The sequence below is a fragment of the Camellia sinensis genome, chromosome 15 (assembly GCF_055761805.1).
Source record: "Camellia sinensis isolate YWXY chromosome 15, ASM5576180v1, whole genome shotgun sequence".
Lineage (NCBI taxonomy): Eukaryota > Viridiplantae > Streptophyta > Magnoliopsida > Ericales > Theaceae > Camellia > Camellia sinensis.
In genome coordinates, this window is record NC_138975.1 from 116,964,092 (window position 1) to 116,971,662 (window position 7,571).

Here is a 7,571-nt window from a genome sequence, read left to right on the forward strand (position 1 = left end):
CAGACGACCTCTGATCAACCTGCTCAACCCTAGGAGCATAAGATTGCTGTACCGACTGGGACGATGAAGCCCCCTGATTGGCCTTCGAGGCCTGACCCGACTGAGCTGGCTGCTGACCCTGAATCTGCCTCAAACCAGATGCACCAGGTGTGCCACCCAACTGAGGGCAATACCTCTTCATATGCCCTGGCTGACCACACTGATAACACGAGAGTGGCTGGCCTCTACCCTGACTCTGGCCCTGAGATCGAGCCGAAGATGATGCTGCTCTCTGCACTCCTCCTCTCTGAGGACAAACTGGAGACTTGTGACCCAGCTGGCCACACTTGAAACAGGTAATGTCTCCCTGACTGCCTTTCCCCGAACTAGCACTCGGTACAGGAAAAGTCGATCTCGAAAAGCTACCCTGAGACTGCTGGGGATTAAAACCCTTCTGTCTCCTACCGTCACTCTGACTATCTTGACTCCTCTTGGAGCCTTTCTGCCCTTCCTCCTCCTCCTGCATCATGATCTCCATATGGGCTGCAGCATCAACCATACGCCCATAATCCCGGATCATAGTTCCCCCAACTCTCAGCTTGAGGCCACGCCTCAACTTCTTCTCGAACTCGATACAACGGCGTTCCTCAGACGCCACCAACTCAGGTGCGAACCTGGACAAGCTAGTAAATGCATCCTCAAACTCGGCCACTAAAGAACTCGACTGCTTAAGCTGGCAAAACTGGTCTCTCAGCTTCTCCCTAACAGCTGGAGATAAAAACTTTTCCTGGAAAGCATTTACAAAAGCCTCCCACGTACCTCCTATATGACCCTTAGTAAACTTCCACCACTGACCCGCATCCCCCTTCAACTGGAAAGATGCCAAGGTCACTTTCAACCCTTCGTCTTCGATGCTAAGCATCTCAAACGTCTTCATTGTCTGTTCGAGCCATTCATCTGCCTTAAGCGGCTCTTTAGGATCACCCACAAATTCATCCGGATTAGACCGGAAGAACTCCCTCTTCAGAAAGGAAGGTCCTGCATCTACAGCAACATCCCGAGCTTGATTCTCAGCTCTGAGAATGCCTACTGACTCCCTGAATGCCCCTGCTATCTCTCGAGCTAAAGCGCCCATAGCCTGCTGGCCTACTGGCTCGGCCACATTGGCCTGGCCAATTCCCTCCTGAACTGCCGGAATCTCCTCTGGCACAGGCACCTCCTGCCTACCCGGCCTACCACGCCTACCGCGTCCTCGTCCTCGTCCTGACATCCTAATAAAGGAAACAAAGACATTAGCACATTAATAAATGTGTCGAAGCTAAACACTCGCGTCCTAATGCAATGGACAACAATAATTCATTCCACGTAAGCACATAATCACATAAGCACCAACGAATTTTATTCCCGGATAATGATAGTCCCAATGCGTTACTATAGTTCCGGTTGGAAGCAGCAGTGATCAAGTGCCTTTCCAACAAGACTACTAGAAACTCAAGGGTCCAATCAATATCCAAGAAACTACATTCCATACCCACATAATCACATAACATGTTATCACATAAACATACAACATTACACTAAGTCTCTATCAAACGAGACGAACCCAATGTGATACTAATCACTTCCCACGTACCCAAAGTATTCAAACCCGGTACGCTCTGATACCAAGTTGTAACGTCCTCAGAATAAACCCATTATATACATTTCATTGACATGCATTATTCAAAGAAAACAATTTATTAATTCATTCATCAGAGTATTACTAAACGAAAACATAACATATAACATCAAATTAAATGCCCTACAGGCTTACATCTTTCCAAGCCAACACTTGGATACAAAAATATGAGTTCTAACTCAATACAAGGAAAGCCCTAGGCTTGAATGTTTACATGTACTAATAAATAAAGACAATTAACTAAGATAGTCTTCTTCAAATATTCCAGAAGCCAAGCCCTCCCAAGCTAAGTCCTTGGAGGTAGCTTTTCACCTGAACCTGAAAATGATGTTCCCATAAAGGGTGAGCCACAGCCCAGTAGAAATATACTAAACCAAATATAAGCATTGAATAAAGCAATGGCATTCAATAGATGGTTAACCAAGATAATCAATTACATCATTATTCCGTTTCATGATATTAATGTCTAAGATACGTTTTACTTTCCAACATTATCAATATGGCTCAGAACCTGGCCAGACTTACAACAGTGAACTATATATATCAAATTCACATTCTTCCAATGTCAACAAACAAATGAGACTCAGGCTCAGATCAAAACACTTCATACTTCCAGTTTGATACACATTTTAGTGCTGTATCAATAAAACACTTCAATATAGATAAGCACACATAAAAGTGATGCTAATGGAGTCCATCCCCTATCTCCTCCCAAACAAAATCCGGTTTAGAGGTCCATCCCCTATCTTCCCCTAAACCGTGGAGTACATCCCCTATCTCCTCCCACACAAAACAATGTATGTAAACACATAACATATACAACACACAATCAATACACATAATGTCTGTATTAATTTAGCAGTCAAAAGTGATAACTTAATCAATGATTAGTTTCAGTCCTCCCTAATCCACATGCAGTATCTACAACAATCATGACTATCCTCCACCGATAGCCCAAAACAGTTATTTCTAAACAGGAAATAAATGAATCAACTAATATAATTCCAACATTTTCATAGGTGAGTGATTTAAATTATCCAACTACACCATTTAATCAATGAATTCCTCAATTTCATGAATTTAACCCAATTCCCCAATTTCCTTAAATTAATTATACAAATTAATTTATTAATACAACTAGGATTTTTCCCACAATTATCAAAGTAACCCCCAACATATCAAAATACCAAAACTTAGAACAAAACTTATAAAATGGAGTAGGAAATCCCTACCTCAAAGAAAATAACCCAAATGGAGAAGACAGAGATGAATACCCAAATACCAATGTGCTCCAAATCTCCAAATGTTCAGATTAGAATGAAGCCCAAGCCGCCCTCTATCTTTCTTACAAAGAACTAAGGATGGATTCACACTAGAAGTAGATGAACACCTAGAGAAAAGATGAGTTTTGAGAGAGAGAAGTCGGACCTAGGGTTTGGATACTAGAAGAGGATGAAAAACTGATCAAATACCCGCTGCTGCTTATTAAAACTGGAAAGGCTCGCTCGAGCGAAGACTTGGTCGCTCGAGCGACCAGACACAAGAAGTACTCGCTCGAGCAAAGAAAATCTCGCTCGAGCCAAGAATACAATACTACAGGTCTAAACTAGACGCAAACTCTCGCTCGAGCGACCAAACCCCGGCTCGAGCGAATAACCAAAAACAACAGCTCGCTCGAGCGACCAACTCCTCGATCGAGCGAAGAACCAAAATTCTGGACAGCAACACTTGGTTTCTAAACCCAACCAACCTGAAACAAACCTGCCCAACACACTATAACTCCAAATAAGAAAATAAGGGACAACAACAACAATTATACAATGACAGAATCTACGGAACCTAAGTCCGGATACAATAATCAAATGGGAAAAAACCGGGGTCGCTATATTAAATGTTTCGCTCATTTCTTCAATTGTAAATTCTTGGAGGGTATCGATGAATCTTAGGCCCTCTGGAACCATTTCCAGTCCTTGGCAATAATGAATGGCTAAAACAGAGAGATTGGGCAGGGCTCCTCTTTCCACCTCCCACTCTTTAAAGTGCTTCAAACAATGGAGTTGTAGGGCTTTGAGTTGGGGGAAACCATTAGCTGAGCAAACCATTTTGTCCCCTACAAAGGCATCAAAATCTAAATTGAGGAATCGTAGGCAAAGTAGCCTCTCCAATGTTGGCATAGGGTCTTCTTGAAGTTTACATGAGCACAACTGTAACTTGATGATGCTGTGAGAGAAATCTTGTTACTCTGGTAACTCAGGAATAAATCCAAATATAGACAATTTGTAAAGATGGCGAGACCCTAACAGTTGTTTGAGAATAGTCAACTCTTCTCTTCGAAGGAAAAATAAACTGATAAGGATGTTTGTCGGAGATGGTTAGCACTGATGTTTAGGTAGTCGATGAATGCCACAAAGTCCTGACTGTTGTCTGTCTCCTAGAAAGTTGCCTCTAGTTGCCGAAGATTGATTAATTTGAACAGATCATTGACGTCACACCCCCATGTGTTGAACCCTTCGAATGTCTCGAGGTTGCTCAACTCATCCAATTTGAATTTGTTTCTGAAATTCCAGTTCGAAGAAATAAACAAATGCCTCAATCCTTCCATTGAATGTAAGACTATTTCTTCACCTAAGTTGAAATTGCAACCTCGTAAATCCAAGGTTTGCAAGTATTTCAACTTGCAGATAGACGAATGCCATTTCGGTATGAAACAACTTCTAAAACTCAAGTATCTCAATCTAATTAGGTTACCTATTGATTCGACTGACTTTTCATCAAACTTAAATCCTTCAAGATCAAAATTCCTAAGCAATTTGAAGTGCTTGAAATGGGATTTGGAACTTTATTAAAGACTTGTTGTCATGTCTTGGATTGCAGAACAATATTGATCTTAGCTGTTTAGTTGTCCCCAAGTTAGGGAGGACAACTCTTTTGAATCATCTCAAGAAAATCATTCATTTTTGCCTCTGATAAACACAGATCCAGCATAAGGTCATGAATGCGGCAATAATCGATACTTTGAGTATGCTTTTGTACTTGTACTTGAACCATGCACCTCTGAGCAAGCGCATCCAAGTAACGTTTTGCCACATCCATTATTGTTTCATCCCCCATTCTCTCACCATCTACAATTATACCTTCACCTTGTCTTTTTGCATCTATCTCAGAATTCTCCAGAAAGTGACCAAAATATAGAAAACATAGCTTCAATCGATAAGACAAATCGTGGTAGCTTAAAACTAATACCTTTGATACTCCAGCGAAGGCGCTCCATTTATGCGAACAAACATTTTGGTATACCATCTCCCATTCCTTAATGTATGCTTTGCTACCAAAAGTCCACCAAGTATAATGATTGCTAACGGTAAACCACCACACAACTTTACCATTTCCCTCCCTAATGCCTCCATATTTGTATCAAGCACTCCGGAGTCTACAAAAGCAACAAAATGCAAAATTTAAAAACAACAAAAAATAGATTACTGCCTAGAGACTATAAAACAAAAATGAAAATTTTAATGAATGCATGCGTGAATAAGCAATAAAAAAGAAAAATTTGCTGACTTTTTTGAGTGCCAAATCAAGTTTTTTAGCATGGGCCTTTTATACATAGATAGATAGATAATTTCAAAGCGAGCTTGTAATATGGACTGATTTTTAAACACTTTTTTTTTTTTTTGCAAAATCAAATCGGTTGATAATTTAAATTTTATTTAAAAATTTTGAATTTCCGTATTCTCAAGTATAAAACTCAAAATATTAGTTATAAAATTACTAATCAAACTTGCATAATTAAATTTAACAATCAAATCCATTGAATCATTCTTGTGACAAGTTGACCAATGGTGCGATTTAATAAATTTCAATGTTAAAAAGTTTATTTCCTCAGAAACAACTGTAGCAGGTATAGTCAATAACATTCTATACACAAACTATATATTTGGAAAATAATCATCCATTAGTTTTAAATAATTTACTACATCAACGAGCTTTTTTGTTTCTATTTACGGGATAGGTTTTTAAAAACTTTTTTTCAACCAATTTTTGGGGTCCAAAATAGCCGTTCTCTCAACTTTGCCTCAAAGTCAAAGCTGTTTACATTGATACTTGCATCTTTTCAATGAAAGGTACTATATCAACAAAGAAGAAGAAAAAGGATTTCTCAAATTCATGAAGGGATTTGGCGCAGAGAGAAGGATGTTAGGGGGGCAAGAAGTGAATTGTGGCCCTGTTTGGGAATTGACTATTTTAGTTGATTTTTAATTTTTTTATGAAAAAATGTATTAAAAAAAAATAGAGAGGGTAGTGTATGTACCCCTAACCTTCCTTTTAGATTCCATTCTCAGCGTTAGTATTACAAAGTTGTCATATGTAACTTAAGTTATTCAAATTTTAATGAATAATTAGTGGCTTGTCTTAGAGTATTATGTGTCATTGTCTATATGATATTTCAAATTAATTACATAGCAAAAACTTTTATGAATTGAACATGCTAACTCATCTTTGTGAGGTAGTTAGGAGACAAATGATGACTACTTACTGTGTGTTGTGGTTTCTCATTGGCAAAGAGTGGATCATGTAGATAACGTAGTTACTCTGGAAGTATTTAATAATTTTTAGCTCTAGAGACTCATTCACCCAGCTAAACAGAGGTATTTGTATAATTTTTTTAAATTAAAAAGTTTAACTGTGTAATTTTATAGTTTAAGAGGACACTAATATCCAGTACTAATTCACGAGATGTTATTATAATTAACACTAAGACTTCGTTTGGTTTAGTTTTTAAAAAGAGTTTTGAGTTTTGAGATGTATTTTGAAAGATAAGTTGTTGAAAAGAGTTTTGAAAATTAAAAATTTGTTTAGTTATGTGGGATGATTTGTAGTTTTTATTTATTTTTTTGTAATTGAATAAATGTGTGTGAGAGAAAATTTAATTGATTGATATATAGAATGTGAGAGAATGAAAGAGGAGAAAGGAGAGAGGAGAGAGAAAAATTAATTGATTTATTAACAAAAAAAGAGAAGCAGCGAGGAGAGAAAAAAAATAATTTTAAAAAGAATTTTGAAAATTAGTAAACCAAACATGTTTTTTGATTTTTTGATCCAAAACTTAATTTAAAAACAAAACCAAACGATACCTAAATCTTTTAGCATCCAATTATGTTGGGTTTTTTTTTAGATTAATAAATTACATAAAAGAAGTAGCTTTCTTTCTAAGTGGAATGCTTGGAAAGTGCTATTTTATAATTAATTTATTTATACAAAATACTTAATCAGAATAATATGATAGTTGTATTTTTGAAATAAAGGCCATTAAGGGAAAATTCTACTTTTGAGGTTTGTATCATATGCTCCACTTATAATTTTTGTGATATTATTATTTATTGTGTTGTTAGTTATAATTTGATTACGACTTGGTTATAACTCATCATTGTGTTAGTTATGACTTATTGTGATGTTGATTATGACATTATTTTAGATATGATTCAAAATGTCTTTGGTTATACCATATGTGGTATTTAGTTATGACTCTTTTTTTTATTTTATTTTAATTATGATTGAAAATAATCTAGTTATCACATTTTGTATAACCAAAATTACAAATGTCATAACTTGCATATAGACCCATCCAGTAAGTCTTTTGATTTTAATTAATGGGAAACACTATGGTACACACCAATCAAATGGTGTGTACCATATGCACCTTATAATTAAAGAAGAAAATGGTATAACTTCATAAGAAAATTGTATAACTTCATATTTTCTGAGTCATAACTAAAAAAAAAGAAATTTTGTCATAACTAAACACAATATACGGCATAACTAAAGAACTTATGAATCATAACTAAAGAAGAAAATGATATAATTAGGAGTGCATATGGTGCACTTCTTTTAAAGGTGTGTTTGTTAGAATTTC